Source organism: Bidens hawaiensis, unplaced genomic scaffold, assembly GCF_021521415.1.
Source record: "Bidens hawaiensis isolate Kalapana, Puna unplaced genomic scaffold, B.hawaiensis_p1.1 tig00002477_1, whole genome shotgun sequence".
NCBI classification, from domain to species: Eukaryota; Viridiplantae; Streptophyta; class Magnoliopsida; order Asterales; family Asteraceae; genus Bidens; species Bidens hawaiensis.
In genome coordinates, this window is record NW_027491136.1 from 2,671,824 (window position 1) to 2,688,672 (window position 16,849).

The 16,849-nt window shown below is 34.1% G+C and overlaps 1 pseudogene; it reads right to left on the minus strand.

Annotated features, from left to right (window-relative positions):
- Window positions 1-356: 356 nt before the first annotated feature.
- LOC143619702 (F-box/FBD/LRR-repeat protein At1g13570-like) lies at window positions 357-1,736 on the minus strand (annotated as a pseudogene).
- Window positions 1,737-16,849: the final 15,113 nt, after the last annotated feature.

A 16,849-nucleotide genomic window follows, 5' to 3' on the forward strand; every position in this document is an offset into this window, starting at 1 on the left:
GCATGAGAAACACAATAGGTCCAATTTACGTCTAAAAGCGTAGCTTAATGGTCCGACGCCTATAATTTTTTTTCTTTTGAGATTTCAGTTTCAACAAAGTTTTCCAATTATTTTTATTTGTGTTCTAACTTCTAACTTACTGTTTCTAATATGCTTAATAAGTGAAGAAGCCTAAAAATTACGTGAGTGACCCAAGTCTTCAAATAATTAAGAAATTAAACTATGTTTTCGAGTAAAACCATTTATTTTATATAAATACGATAATCATGTTATGGTGTTGAGTACTACTGCTCTTTCGAATATAAGTAGCGTTTCAAGCGATTTGAGAGAACAAAATGTCTACAAAGCAACTTTTATCAAACGGTTATTACTGTCGGCGACATGCGCAGGGCTTGTAAGAGAGTTCTTAACATCCTCGACTCTTCATTAGGATCAATCATGATATGTATGCTCACCTTATTCGGCTTAGGTGACCTGACCAAAATAAACTTCACAAACTCTTCGAGTTGCTAAAACACCTGATCTCCAATTCCTTTAGATGCTCCAACTAACAATCTAAATATTCTTCCCATACAACGGGGTGTTCCTCAGAATCATCATTACCTGATTCACACTAAAGGAACATTTGTGTCACAGGATATTTTGGTATGAGAATGAAGACAAACAAATCTCAAGATATAATTAAACACGTACCATTAGCTTAATTTTCTCCAAGTTATGGAAACATTTGATCAAAACAAGAAGAAAAGCTAGCCCATAGCCGTCAACACGAAATACATCATCGAAAAAAAAGTATTTAAGGTGGATTAGTGAGGTTGGAAGCTCTTGTTGAACCGAGTCTAGTGCAACCCACTTAAACCATAGAGGCAAAAACAAAGATCAACAACCAAAATTTAAAACGTTTCTATTCATTTATATAATGTGAAAAAATATTACCTCAGAAACATGAGGCCAAGTAGTCAGATTTTCAATCACAGGTAAACACTTGAATAGTTCATAAATGGTGCATTTCTCATTTGGTTCAAGTAGAAGCTGAAGCACTTTACGATATTTTAGATAAGTTGGGAAAGTCCTTGGTATGAGAACAAGCATTCAAGTGGGAACTTACCATACTCAAGCTCTTAAGTGATGGGCAATTAGATAAAAGATGTAGAAGAGTTGTTGTAGAGATTCCTACATGATGCAAGTTTAAGCTTTGAAGGCTACCAAATTCACTGAATATTGGTGGATGGTCAAGATCAACACAAAAGGCATCAAGGTCTATTAAGTGATGAAACGAGAAGACAAATATGGGTAAATTATACTAACATGAATTAACATCCGACCCACCACTGAATGTTAGTTTCTTGACATCATGATTCTTCGATAAATAAAGTATTCTTTGATCTAATTCCGGACAGCCACGATAAGGCATAGATAGAGTGAGCTCGTGTATTGGACCCTGATGCATTAACAAAATTTGGTGTATATCATAGCAAGATTTATACCCTGTGCCCATGCTTCTCCTTGTGGTTGCTGTGACAGACGGTTTCTCCGAAAACAAGATACACATTGTGTAATGATAAAAATGTAGTTTAGGAATTGTGGTCCACTTGCATCTCCATTCACTTGAGAGAATACTTTTCCTTGCTTTTAACATGTAAAAGAGATAGGATGGTTTCTAATATGGGTTGAGGGAGTGTGTTGATTCTATCCAAAGACGACCGTTCATCTTCGCACAGACGTTCAGTTTTCATCTTCAGCTGTTTTGTTTTTGTTGGATTGATAGATACTAAAAATGCTGTAAAAACTAGTTATTGTGAAGATCAAGTTAAAAAACAACATTTGGAGATGCAGAGCATAATAAGTTTGATATACTAGGTAGGCCTATAAACGAACCGAACGTTCGGTGAACTGTTCGTGAACCGTTCGGCGGGAAGTTCGTTTATGTTCGTTTATCATGAACAAAAAAATTGTGTTCGTTTAATTCAACGAACGTACATGAACACATGTTTCGTTCTGTTATTTATGTTCGTTTATGTTGTTTATGTTCATTTATGTATTAATAAAAATAATTAAATATTATCTGGATCAGTCATCTACTTAAAAGATTTCTTATTTGTTAATTTGTGTCAATTTGAGTGTTTTCATTTAGGTCTGTTTGTGTTCATTTACATTTGTTCATATATATATGTTCGTTTATCTTTGTTCAACTATGTTTGTTTAGATTTTAAACAAAGAACACAAATGTTTATTTTTTAAATAAACGAACATGAACATAAATATTTTTTCGATTAAATGTCCATGTTCGTTTAAAGTTAATGAACAAAAACGAACATGCCCTTGTTCGTGTTTGTTCGATTCGTTTACAGGCTTTCATTATTCACATTGATGAATACATCGGTCTCAATCTTTAGGCTCTGCTGATTTTACTTGTGTTCGTGAACACATTCATTTTCTTAATGAATGAACACAAACATAAAATCTCGTTCGGTGAGTGTTCATGAACCGTTTGTGAATACGCTATTTCTTTAACAAACGAACATGAACAAGACTTTGTTCGTGTTCGTTCGGTTCATTTAAAGCCCTAATATTAGGGCTTTTATTTATTTATTTACTAATAACTCTCAAAGCCCACATCCAAACACCTCTTTAGCATCCATTTATCACTGAAATCTTTGGTTAGGTACCTTCTTTTTTTTTTTAAAAAAAAAAGCCAACTTAAAATTATAACACATAGTAAAACAAAAGGAAAATATATTTGACATAGTGATAGAAATAGAAGGTTTGAGTTTTTCAATAGTAAACAGAGACTCAAGTTTGATTCCCACTTATGACATTTTGATGGATTAAGACATTAAAGAATTTGAGCGAAGCCTCGTGAAAGGTTGCCGGTTCCAATCCCGAGCCTACCCCGGGTTTTGGTCCCACCGTGTGTTACTCCAGAGAGTTTTGCTATTGTGCTGGTACAACGACTGTCAAATGGCAGCCGACAGTAGGGTTTCATGGAAAAACACCAAGCCAAACTCTGAAGCTATCATGGGTCCGGTTAAGACAGCATAATCTAACCAAACTGGAGCAACAGCCAACATGACTCTCTAAATTTGAGAGTACGATGACATAGCACACAAGAAAGTTTAGAGTTTGTATAAATCTTAACTGCTGATCTTGTAAATCATTAATGTCACTCACCATATTACAAATTTTAGGAAAAGGAGTAATGAAATTTATAGATTAATATTGTAATTGTGTTATAGAAAACCGAATGCTACACTACAACTTGGCCATAATCTATATAATATGTATTAAAGAAGACCCTAAAATCTTACGTGTCGCGATGTGGTCGCTCCCCCTTTTATGGAAGCCATCAGATTGTTTCATTTGTAAAAGGTGAACTATCCTTGATTTAGCCCGTTTTTAACCCGTTTAAGCTTTAAAATTCGCGGGTCGTGGGTCTTTGGATGGGCTTAGATCGGGTCAAACCATATCATCTCAAACCCCAACTCTTCCTTCCTTCACTTCACCACCGCGATACATAACCCTAAATCGATTCACCTCATCATCGCATCAGAGTCTCTTTCTTTCTCTCTCGTCGGTAGGTAAGCTTCTTCGAATTCTTTATCAGAATCCATCTTAGAATAAATTCGACTCAATATTACCATCTGTTATGGTTTTTAATTTATCTTGATTGCGGATAATAATATTGGTGTTCACCGATTTTGATTGTTTACCCTATCGTTCGTCAGTGCAATAAAAAAATCCAACTGTTATCAACGTGGACTGTAAAGAGAACAACAACATGTATATGGTGATTTTTACGGTTATCCAGATCTTCCTAAGCCAGGTGCCCAACTTCCATAAACTGTCACCGATCTTGATTGTTGTTGACTTGAATCTCATGTCAATGATTATTATTGGTTTTGTTGCTTTAGGTTCTTGCTGGATTGAAGGATAGATTTGCAAAGGCTACAAGAAGAGATGATGTAAAAGCGATACCTTTTTGTAATAACTTGAATCAATAAGTGATGATGGGTTCTGGTTTTGTTGAAACTTGAATCGAAACCCGTTTCATCCGGCACAACAAAAAGAAGTTACTAGAGAATAATAGGTTTTATAAATGGTAAAGTTTTAAAGATTGTAAGGTATTGAAAATAACATTGAATAATGCCTTTGGTATGATTGATTTGGAGATAGCATAAGACTGCTATCTGCTCATGTTAGGAGTGCAACGAAGCCGATCATGATGAAGATTGGAGCCCTGATAAGGAGGATTCAGGTGTTGACTTGATGAAGAGGAGGACAGGTACACATCAGCAACTCGGCCCGTGAAGTGGCTGCAGTAAAGATACTTAAATTTTCATGTTTCTTGGATTCTTTTAAGCTGTTTTGACTAAAAACTGACCTCAAATTGTTCCATATTACGCAGATGAGCTCAAATTGTTTCATATTATGCAGAATTCAAGAAAAGGTCATATCTTTGGTCGAGCACGTGAGCTTTCACAAGCAGACTGAAAAACTAAACTTGAAAAGGCAAAAGCAACACTTTGGCTTGCAACTTTGCCTAAATCTTTAACTGACGTTGGGTATATGAGTTTGTTGATATAATTATTTACATATTCGAATCATTAGTTTATGTTCACACTACCAGTGGTCTAGCATAATATGATATGACAACATCTACCAGTGGCCCATTAGACATTATAGATTTATTCCTAGAGATGCACAAATTGAGTGTTTCTAATACCCAGTTCTGGGTGTGGAAATGGTGTCACACCCCGACCAAAGGCGGCGGAACATGCCGAGGTGTAACGATTGTCCATAAGCACATGACACTAATTAAAGTGACGGTATTTAATAAACTCATTTCATTTCACAACATCGAAAATGTCACATAACAATTATCCATAAAATAACCATAAACAAGATATCACAAAATATGGCTAATTTGATATTGTTCATTTTTACTAATATCCTAAGGTCTTTGATGTCGTTTTTTTCACAATCATAAATCAACCAAGATGCAAACCTGCAACATTTCATAAAATAAAGTTTGTCAACACAAAGGTTGGTGAGCAATTCATAAGTTTAATCATCATCATCATCATCATCATCGTACTCAGTATATCCCACCAATAGCAATGCTATGGTAGGGTCTGAGGAGGGTAAGATGCAGACAGCCTTACCTCTATCCCATAGGGATAGAGAGGCTGCTTCCGGTGAGACCCCCGGCTCGATAGTAGTTTTGAATCAAGCCTTGGACATAAGACACATAACACTCAATCATCGGGACACCGGCTGATTGGTGCATGTGCCCTTGTCTTTCGGCTATCAACGCCACCACATGATGCCTGATTAACCTTCCGCCACTTTTAACGTTATTTTCACGTGATTAGTAAAATAACGTCAAAATTAGTGCAATTTTACTTTTGCCCACCCAAGAGTTCACACATATATACATTATATGTGCGCACCGCAAGCAGGGCGTTATAAGTTTAATCATATTAGTATATAATAAAGATAGCCACAAAACTTGCATACGAAACGATAAATAAAAGTGGTAATTTGGATAAATAGATATCGCTAAACACATTAGCGACACCTAGCTATAAGGGGATGCCAAATAGTCTAGGATTTTATAGTTATCGTTAATTGCATTACGTTAACGACACCTTGCTATAAGGGGATGCCAAATAGTCTAGGATTTTATAGTTCCACCAACTAAAAGCGATAAACACATAGGCATATATGCATAGAACACCAAATCGAGCAATTATTTAGGTAAAGTATACAACTACGTTTGTGGTTTAAGATTCAAATATAAAGCATTTTGTTTAATAAGTATGAAATGTCACCCCCAAAAGAAAAGATGGAAAATGGGGTATGAAGTACTCACCTTCAAGTAGTGAATTTGAAAGATGATAATTTGGAGACTTGTCGGAACGACGAGTTTAACGCACAATGCCTAAAAAGAAAAGAAGTCTTGAATTTAGAAAGGTTGTCTTGAAGGTCTTTAAACAAAATAAATGTTGAGAAATGTAAATAATTAAAGTTCAAGGTTTAAAATGTGACTATTTAAGAATTTATAATAATAACCCTTTAAAAATGTAAGTTTGCTCGAAACTGGGTTAAAGTATCTAACCTTAATATTTACTCAACCTATGTTTAGTAATAAGGTGGACAAAATGCAAGAATGCAAATCCCTTTGGAATAAAGATACTAAAACGGGTTTTTTTTATCGAGTGTTCGGGTTGTCGGTTCGGGTCTTGATAATTGGTCAAACCCAAAGTCAACTTTCCAAAATATTGAATGTTATGAGATAACTCAATAAAATTTAATAAGACTTAACCAAGTATGTAGTTCCATTGCTTTAGAACTAACAACGCACGTTAAGCGAGTGTTCGGTTTTGTCGGTCCAAACTTTGTTATGAGATCAAGCTGGATCCAATATTTCCAAGTACTTAAGAAAATATTTAAAAATCAATTTGTAACTATTTTTAAAGAAATATACAAGTCTTGATGGATAAAAAAAACACACTTGTGTGTCTTAAGCGAGTAAGAATCGGTTTGGTTTCCACATGTCCAAACACTAAAGAACTTGTATAATAATGTACAAATAAAAAAAATACTTTAAGTTTTACAACCAAAAGTTAACAATAAAGTCTTTAAACAAAAGTTCGGTTTTCGGTTCGGATCATGTTTCGGGTTAAGACCGAGGTAAGATTCTACAAACTCATAACCATAGAATTTGTAAAAATGATTTTAGAAACTTAGATCTAACAATAAGTATGTTTAAACAATTATTTAACAAAACTACTAACAAAGTTCGGTTTACGGTTTAGAGCTATTTACGGTTAAACCGAAGCATAGACTCTTAAAAACCCATAACCATGGAACTTGTAAACATGACCAACAAACTAAAATAAGCAAGATTAATATATATGAACAAGTTATATAGATGTATATATATCAAGGACACGAAATCCTCCATGAAGCCTTGCCTTATGAGGTCCGAAACCTCACCGACCAGAATCGGAGAAGTAACTACCAAAGGTAAACAAGGGGTGTATATTATATATATGTTGCACAACCATAAACAAGTATTAATAAGGCTACATAAACTAATTAAGATGAAAGACTAAAAATCTTCAAGAACACTTAAGAAGATAACCTTGAATCTTTGATGTTTGAGAGAGTTTTTTTTTTTTTTTGAGTTGTAGCAAGGGAAAATGAAGAGGAAAGGTGGTGTATATATAGGGTAATGTTGGTGGTCAAATATGGGTGTGAGACACAAGAGTTTTCATGCAAAATGGATCAAGACAAAAACACAAAACAACAAAAAAAAAATAATAAAAATAAATAAATAAAAATAAAAATAAAGGTAGGATGTTTTCAAGACCCAACAAGTGTGAAACAATATTGTAACATAAATCTATCATTTTGATTATAACATAAGCTTCGGTTTACAAATCGGGTCGGTTTACATAATAAACAAATATAAAAATGAATACAAACAAGACCCGAAATTGACGAATGTCACAAATGGGTTCAGTATGATCAAGTATTGAAAAAATCGGGTATTGGTCATACCCAGGTCGGTTTCAGGTCCGGGTATTGTCTCTAAAATCCATACCATATGTACCGTGTGTTCTAAAACCGGATATTTGAATCCCTATTTTCATGTATTGAAAAAACCCTATTTTCGGGTTTTTTTAGTATTTTTTAGGTATAGATTGGAGTTTTTAAGGGGTTGCACATTTTGGGGTATTCTTTGGTAGTTTTCAAGTATTTTTCTGGTTTTCAGGTATACATCTATTGGAAAAACCCGTTTCGAGTTTGAAACCGGTTCCAGTTTTCGGGTATTACCGGGTACAAATCGGGTCCGGTTCCAGGTACGGGCTTTGGTACTGAAATGCATAGCATTTCCGTACTCTACGGGTAGGGTTGGATACGGGTTGGGTACTAAAAACAAGATATTTTATTTTATGCTATTAAAATTGACTTGATTCTGCAATGAAGTTTCTGTTTTTTAATGAGCTAGGGGGTACTGATTTAAAGTTGTATGCATTATTTGCATTGTTTTCAATCAAGTTTCATATAATTGGCATATAATTCTTTGTTCAAGGTTACAAAATATATACATGCTGATATAATGACTCATTTGTTTTTGTAGGTTGGATTTTTATATTTAAGATATGCTGCAATACCCAAATGCGGGGCTTTTGAACCACGTATCTATGATTATGAGGTACTTTGTTTTGTGTTTTTCATTTTGGTACATTTGAATTTGGTCTATAATGTTACTTATGTTTACACAAAGTGGTTATAAGTTCTGACTTTCTTGATGTCTTGGGGCTCGCCTAAATGATAGATATCTTTGTGGCCGAGTTTGATAACATACACGATGTACATTCACTTGTAATAGTTGCAACTTATTCTTTTTGGATATAAGTCATTGTGCCTTATGTAGGAGTTAAAACAATTTAGAAACTGAGTATTAGGGAGACACATTGTTAGCCAGTTGTATTAATAATAGCAACTTTAAAATTTCAGTTGGATTAATTTTTGGAACATGTTTTAAGTTTTATATATTCAGGAGTCAAGTAGCTAACACAAAGCGACAAAACACCGATCAGAAGTCTTATTGTTTAAGGCTAGAAACGTATGGAAATATCATGATTTGACTAATAAATTGAGATCGGGTTGGAGCTTGGTACTATATGTTCAATTAGTTAATCCAAATGAAGAATTGATTAAGATCTCTTTTGATTATATGACAGGTAATTTTGGTTTTATTTTATGCTATTAAATGATAAGTTTGAATCATTTTATTTTTTTTTCTTTTGTAATCATTCAAGAGTTCTGGCAATAACGGAATGTTCACAAGTCCTTTGCAAGGTAGTTATATCATATATGCTAGTTGGCGTATATAGACATTTTCTTCATTATAGTGCACTGAGTGCTTTTGTTATTTTTTTTATTGTTACTTCACATGAATATCAAGTGCATTTGTTATAAAATTTTAATGCATTATTTATGTTTTTTTCTCCTTTTAGTAGGAGTTCTCACCTCGATCTATTGTTAGGTTGACAACAATGGGTGAGGATGTGCGGTACCTACTTGGACAATTAACTTTTTTTTTTACAATTTCATATTTATATATTTCTTTAATAGTTTTTTTAATATAAACTGGGCATAAAATGCTATATTAAATTGGTTTTCTTTTCCCGTAATATTACTTTTTACTCCCGTCCCCGTATTTTGGTCGATTGCACTGGATTATGAAAAACTGAAACTCCCCACTGAACTACCCTAGATTTCGCGTCAATTCTAAAATGAACCCTGCCGAGTTGAATATTATTATTCTATTGAATAAAAGTAGTCTGTCAAAGTAGCACTCTCAGTTTTCTTTCGGTCAATGGGCCTCTATTCGTAACTCATGTTTGCTCAGTTCGGTTTGAATCGAGTGGTGATTTTGTATCCAATTTGATTGTTGCATGTCCGTTTTTCAATTTGATATAAGTCCAACCAACTATAATTCTAGCGTGATGATTTTATATCCAATTTGATTGTTGCCTATCCGTTTTTCAATTTGATATAAGTCCAACCCAACTATAATTCTAGCCCATCTACACCTCAAAGTTTATGTTTAAGTTAACCTAAACACATGATAACCAAAAACACTATATATAATAATAATAATAATAATAATAATAATAATAATAATAATAATAATATACACAAAAAAATATATTAAAATATAACTCATTTAAAAAACTTCATTGTGATGTATAGTCTCAAAACATTCATTCAAAAACTTAAAAAACATGGCACAACCAACAAAACACAATTTAGTTATAAAGTTCATGTAACATTAAATTTTAATACAAAAATCCTTGAACGTTATTCACAACACTGGTTCATCCACACATCAAAGTTTATGTTTAATTTGAAATCTAAACACATCATTACTTATTTAAACAAACTAAAACTTAATGAATATTAAAAATTACCAATACCTCAAAAATCATAAAAAATGAATAACATCAGCTATGGATAAGATGAAAAACAGACAAACAAAAACATTAAACATTAAACCACCTAGACTAGAGGTGTACAAAACCGGTTTTAAATCCAAACCGAACCGGTTTGGTCAACGGCTGGTCAAAACTGGTTTGACTCAAACCGGTTTAGACACAAGATAGGCCAACCTGATCACGTCGGTTTGGTTTATAAACCGGTTTAACCGGTTTTGGCCGGTTTTAAACCGGTTTTTCTCAAACCAGTTCGGTTTTAAAACCGGTTTGGTAGATCTTAAGGAAACCGGTCATGAAACTGCCGGTTTGGGTCGGTTTGGTAACCGGTTTTAAACCCAAACCGATTCGGTTCGGTTTGCCTAAAACCGGTCCCAAACCGGTTTTTTTGTACACCTCTAACCTAGACTGGACTATACAGAACAAAATAATAAATATGATACAACGAATAAAAACAAAAAACATAAGCCCATTACGTATACTTGAAATTAAATTCCGCCCAACAATACATATAGCCCATCTCGGGCGAAAATGACATTAAAAGTGACAGCTATAGTCCATGTAGGTTAATTAAATTGATATAAAACATTATATATTCAACTCAACACATAAATCATAAAATTAAAATAAAAAATTAAATATTCAGAATAATATTAAAAAAATAAAAATATAAATAAACCCGCGTAGCACGTAGGCTAAAAGCTAATGTATATATATATATATATTGCTAGGGATTGATGGCTCTCATGGGCTTTTCTTTCTCATCGCTAAGACCACTCATGAATATCTTTATGCCATCATAACAATATTACGAAGATTATTTGGCGCACAAAGTTAAGGTAACCACACCGTCTATTATGAAATACTATAATATATAGTTAAGTAGCATAATCATAAGTACTATGTTGTATAACATAACATCCTATATATAAATAGTGTGTTACCTGTTTGTCTTCTTTTTCAATGTAAACAATACCTTTTAATGTTAATAATATGAAATGAGAAGAATAATTGATTAATTTCTTCAATATCTATGCATTGACAACCGTTTTAAAATAATTATTATAGTTTTTTCATGTACCAATAATTCAATAAATAACTTAAGTAAAACGACACGACAAAATTAAAAGAAGATATTAAAAGATATGAGATATTATTCCTTGATATTTGCTCCATCACAACTATATACATTTTCCATACATATGCCATATTCTTTCCTTTTATCCTCCTGATTTTTTGCCTTGATCAAAGCCTAGCCGTTAGAATATTTTTGTATATAGCCTTTAGGCTTGTATTGTAATTTGTATCCTTTTTAGTGTAACAAATTACCATAATAAAATTTGTTATGGTATCAGAGCCTTCATAGAACATACCTTGCAATCCAAAAAAAAAACAAACCCTAACCTGAACTACCAATTGCCATGGCAAACGATAACGAAAACTCGACCAAAAACGACGGAGGGGCCTCCGATCACACCTCTCCATACTACATACATGCCTCAGATTATCCAAGGCCACTACATGTCAACGATGTTTTAACCGACGTGAATTACAACGATTGGTCCCAAGAAATGCTCAATTTCTTATTCGCGAAAAACAAAGTCGCTTCATTGACGGGTCGATCAAGAAACCTGAACCAAGTGCTAACACCTACATGGCTTGGACGCGGTGTGACGCCATGATTAAAGGTTGGTTAACCACCGCAATGGAGAAAGAAATATGAACAAGTGTGAGATATGCCGCATCCGCACAAGCGATTTGGACAGATCTTAAAAAACGCTTCGGAAAAGATAGTGCGCCGAGAGCGTACGAGTTGAAACAGTTCTTGGTCACGACCAAACAGGAAGGTGCGTCCGTTTCTGCTTATTTCACAAAACTCCGATCTCTTTGGGATGGAATACAAAAGGTTCTTCTGATTCCCACATGTGACTGTGATGGTTGTTCATGTGGGATTGGGAAGAAGCTATATGATTTCAAGGAGAAGGAAAGGCTTTACGGGTTCCTACTCGGGTTAGACATCGAGTATGGAACCATACGAACACAAATCCTAGCCATGCAACCAACACCGACACTATTAACAGCCTACCACTAGGTGTTCGAAGACGAACAACAGAGAGTTGTCTCCGGTCTCAAACGGTCCACTAATGACTCCGCTGCGTTCCAAGCTTTTGTGCCAAAGAAACGTGATTCAAGTCTGCCACATAATAAAACCATTCGAAAGGATGGAAAGCAACAGGTTGAACATTGTGAGCACCGTTATGGCATATGTATGGAAAATGTATATAGTTGTGATGGAGCAAATATCAAAGGAATAATATCTCATATCTTTTAATATCTTTTAAAAATAACTTATAGGCGATGATCATGCTGTATATAATGTAACCGTTAAAACTATATCTGCGTATCTTTATTTCCAAGTCTTCATCAACTTAGAAAGAAAGACAAGCACGCTTCATGAATATGCATTGTTCTTCCAAAGATTTATTTTTTCAATATCACATGGATATCTCTACGTCTAGCAGTTTTTGTAGTTTAAATGTTTAATCGTATCATACAACTACCAAGTAGAGTGGTACCACTATATTGCACATTGTGTGGTTCACAAAAAGTCCAAAGGGCGGGTAGGTGGGTTCTATAACTACAAAGTAACAAAATGTATATAGTTTATTATAAAAGATTAGTTTTGTATTTACTTCTTTCAACTATTTGTGTTATTTAGTGACAAAGTATATTCCTAATACTCTGATTTAATGCAAGGTTGGGCGGAATGGGCCAAGAGTGAGGGCGAATAGCAGGGTGTTGTTGTGGTAGTCGCGTGGAGCGAGGAACATCGCACTGCTGGTCACTAGACTGTGCGCATCATGGTGGGCAGAGCTAGCCCACACAAGCCTTTTAACTTTGTTAAGAAGAAAATAAAAAGATGTCGTTTAACGGCTAACCAACACTCCTTTCCATTTTTCTTCATTGTAATTAAAAAAACTATTTATTTTACCCCCCCACCCCCACCCCCACACCCACCATATATATATATATATATCTCAAAGTATTAACCATTTTTTTAATACACAATCACAAAAACTCTACCACAAACCTTCATTCTTTATCACAAACAAAAACACTCTCTACCAAATGAATCCCAATTCCCAACCCGTATAATTTCACTAACCTAGAAATAACAGAAGGTGCAGTTTTAGCATATCAAGAACATCTACAATGCCACCAATACATACAAGAACAAGGTATTCTTAGTCACAACAAACCCCTCCACTCATAGGTGAGACCCAAGAAGTTGTACAGGAAACCCAAATTCTGAAACCGAAAAAAAAACACACAAGAAAATGGGCTGATAAAGAAGTCGTAGAAACATATGGCAAAGAGAAAAGTATAAGATGGACACCCCAATCGAGGAAAACGCTTTGGCACAAGCTAGGGTTGACGAATTAGAGAATCCAAAGAAAAGGTTTTGAAAACTTAAATATTGTATATTATGACTTGTTTATTTTAATAAGGTGACGCATAATAGGGACCGTGCTTTTGAAAGAGCATCACAATAAAATTTCATTAAATTCTACAAAATCGGCGTATTGTAAACATAATTCACTATATGGAAAGTAGAGGGAGATAAATAGAAGAATAATGTGGTTTAACTACTATATTTACAACAACACCTACACGATTCTACAAGTTGGCTATCAAACGATATGTTGCCAAACATAAGTACGTCTTTCAATACCCGAAAGTTTGGGAAATTGTCATGGTTTGTCCGAAGTGGTTTTTGGTGCCGAATGTAGGTCCTCTAGATGGATCTCACAACTTGACTCAGATCAATCCGTGTTGTTGGTTAGCGGAAACCACCGACAACACTCGGATCTCGGATCTTAGTTTGTTTATGTAAAAAAGAGAAAATGGAGAGAGAACTTTATTTCCAAAAGTTTGTTTCTTGAGTTGATGGAGTTAAAGGTTATGGAGAAATGGGTAAAGTGATCCTTTTATAGGGTCCCCATTTCTCTAAATTTTACATAATACACTTACAAAATAAACGTACCGAGTACATAAAACATCGTCAAAAAGCAAACTAGAACGACATACATAATCCTAAAAACAATATAGAATATTGGCCCTACAATCTCCCTCTAGGATTGAGTATGTCAAGGAACCTTCGTCAAGTTCTTTGCTTCGTCTTTATTTCTTGAAACTTAGTACTTGTCTTGATCCAGGATTTTGAACCAGATGGATCTTGAACAGTTCTTTATTTTCCTTTCTTGTAGACTTGAACTTCAATCTTATTTTCTGGGAAGGATCGGCAACAGCAAATTTTAGAAACATCAAATGCGGGAGGCTTGACATCTAATTTTCTTTTGTTGACTTTCTTGAGCCAACTGATTTCTTTTCTTGTCTTCGGATGGAATCAGTTCATTTTTAGCTTCAACCACCAACTTTCACGTTCTCGTTTTCTTTTAAGTGGTTCAACATCTACAACTCCAAGCAGACTTGATCTTGATCTACCTGTCCATGTACACCTACACAAAACTTAGAACGAGTAAGATTCGTTCAGAGACCCTCTCGAGGGTCAAAGAAGAATTCGTTCACAGGCCCTCCTAATTTAAGTCCCTCAACTTGTAAATGATTTGTTTAAGTCTCAGATTTCCAACAAACATTGCATGAACGACCTTGATAACAAAACACATGATTTTGAATAAAACAAGGTTTAATAAATTATATACGAATACAATAAAAAATTAAAATCTTTTTGACATTTTCATATATTTTAAAATAGCGAAAATATATACATAATATTTTGAAGTAGAAACATAAAATAAAACAAAAACAAAAATAAGGTAAGAGTAAAGATGAAATTAATATTATATATAAAAAATATTTACTCAAAAGTTTACTAAATTATTTTTGTGAGAAAGATCACAACATGGAATTACATTATCTGTAACGTTCTAGATCACACTTCTATTTGGACATTATTATGCTAAGAACCCAAAGTCAATTGTAGATATAATTTGTCCACTTTAAACTTAACAAGTATTTGGATGTCAATGTGATATGTTAAGGTATAGATTAAGCCGAATGCTTGCGTTGTCCCCATTTAATCTGACATGTTACAAACGCCATCATACCTCAGGCCTACTATGTGTTAACATATCACCTCAACTTGACTTAAACCTTTCTTAGTTGATCACAGTACTCTTATTAACATACTTGACACTTTGTACATTATTTGTGTACACTTGACTCGATCTAGAAAAATTAAAATAAAACAGAAAATTCAGGGCCTTAACAATCAGATCTTGTATGACTATAAACAGAGAAAGTCAAAGGCTTAAATCAAAATAAATGAAGAAATAAAGCAGAAGTTAAAATTCCTATGACTGATTCTTTTTCTTGATTTTCCCTTTTTCTTTTCTGTTTTCTTTTTCTTTTCTTTTTCTTGACTTTTCATTTTCTTTTCTTGACTTTTTTTCTGATTCAAGGAAAATTAAAATTGACACTTGATTACATAAGACAACTGTGATCAGATAAAGAGAGGCTTGGGTATGACATGTTTAATTACATTTCATCCTTCATTGATATGACTTTAACGGAATCATGCAACCGCTTCTTAAATGTGTAACCACTAGTACCGGCAAGAATTTAGGTTTATATCACTATGATACTTACTCATTTGTCAAGCCTATCTACACATCAAGAAATGATCTTGTTGGCTTTTGATCTACTCTTTTCATGTTCTAGAATCGTTTAATATAATTTCTTATCATTTTCCAATGGTTGGGTCAATTTCTCAAAATTTTGAAAATTTTAATTATCCGACTCCTTCAAAGCAAGAGCTTCCTCTAAACGGGACAATTCCTTTTAGAATTTCTTAAAAGTAATATAAAATCTTTTTGGTAAATCAAATGATTTGTTTTTGCTTTTCTTAGGATGAATTGAAAATCTTTTTGGTGAGTTAAACTTAACTCATTTTCTCCCTATAAAATTGTGACATATTTGAAAAATATTTATAATTTTAAAACAAAAGGATAGATAGGTTGTTTTAATCAAAATTAATCATGCTGAGCGATTCGATCAGAGATTCAAATCGGTCATGATCGATGGTTTTAGTGAAAAGGTTAGCAAAGTTGTTGTCAGATGACTATCTTAAGCATGCATTATCACATTTTATAACAAAGTTGAAGAGGTTCAAACCGAGACCCAACAGCTGATGCTGGATCCATCACTTGAGAGAAGCGGTTGGACGAGGTTAGTTTGAGAAACGCTCGAAAAGTTGTTGTTGAACCATTTAAACAAGGCTTCCCTTCCTTGAAGTTTGTCCTCCCATGTCGCTTATGAAAGAATCGAATCCACATTCGAATGGTTTAGCATCAAATAGCAAGGGTTCGTCTCCCATCATATGCCAGGTGCAATCACTATCTAAGTACCCAATACTATTGATAGTCCTCCTTGATTTGACCCAGCATGCACTAAGCATTTAAACAGACATGGGTTCCCGGGATACTTTTGTCCCGGGAAGGTCAATCGTAAATCGACCAAACTTGATTTTATTTCTTGAATACCATTTATTTCTTTTTGGTGCCTCATTTGATGAAGAACAGTCCTTAGGAATCCAAGCAAAAACTTGTTCCTTGGTTTTGACAATTTTGGACTTTTCTTTTCTTGATTTTGAAACTGTTTTTGGTGAATCCTCAGACTTTACAGTCTTAGGATCCTTTTTGATTTTATCCTTCTTGGTTTTCCAAAAAGGTTTCTTTTTGTGTTTTAATTTATTTACTTTGGATCTCACATCCACTTCACTGGGTTCACTATCAGCTTGATCAGTCCTTGAATCAGGG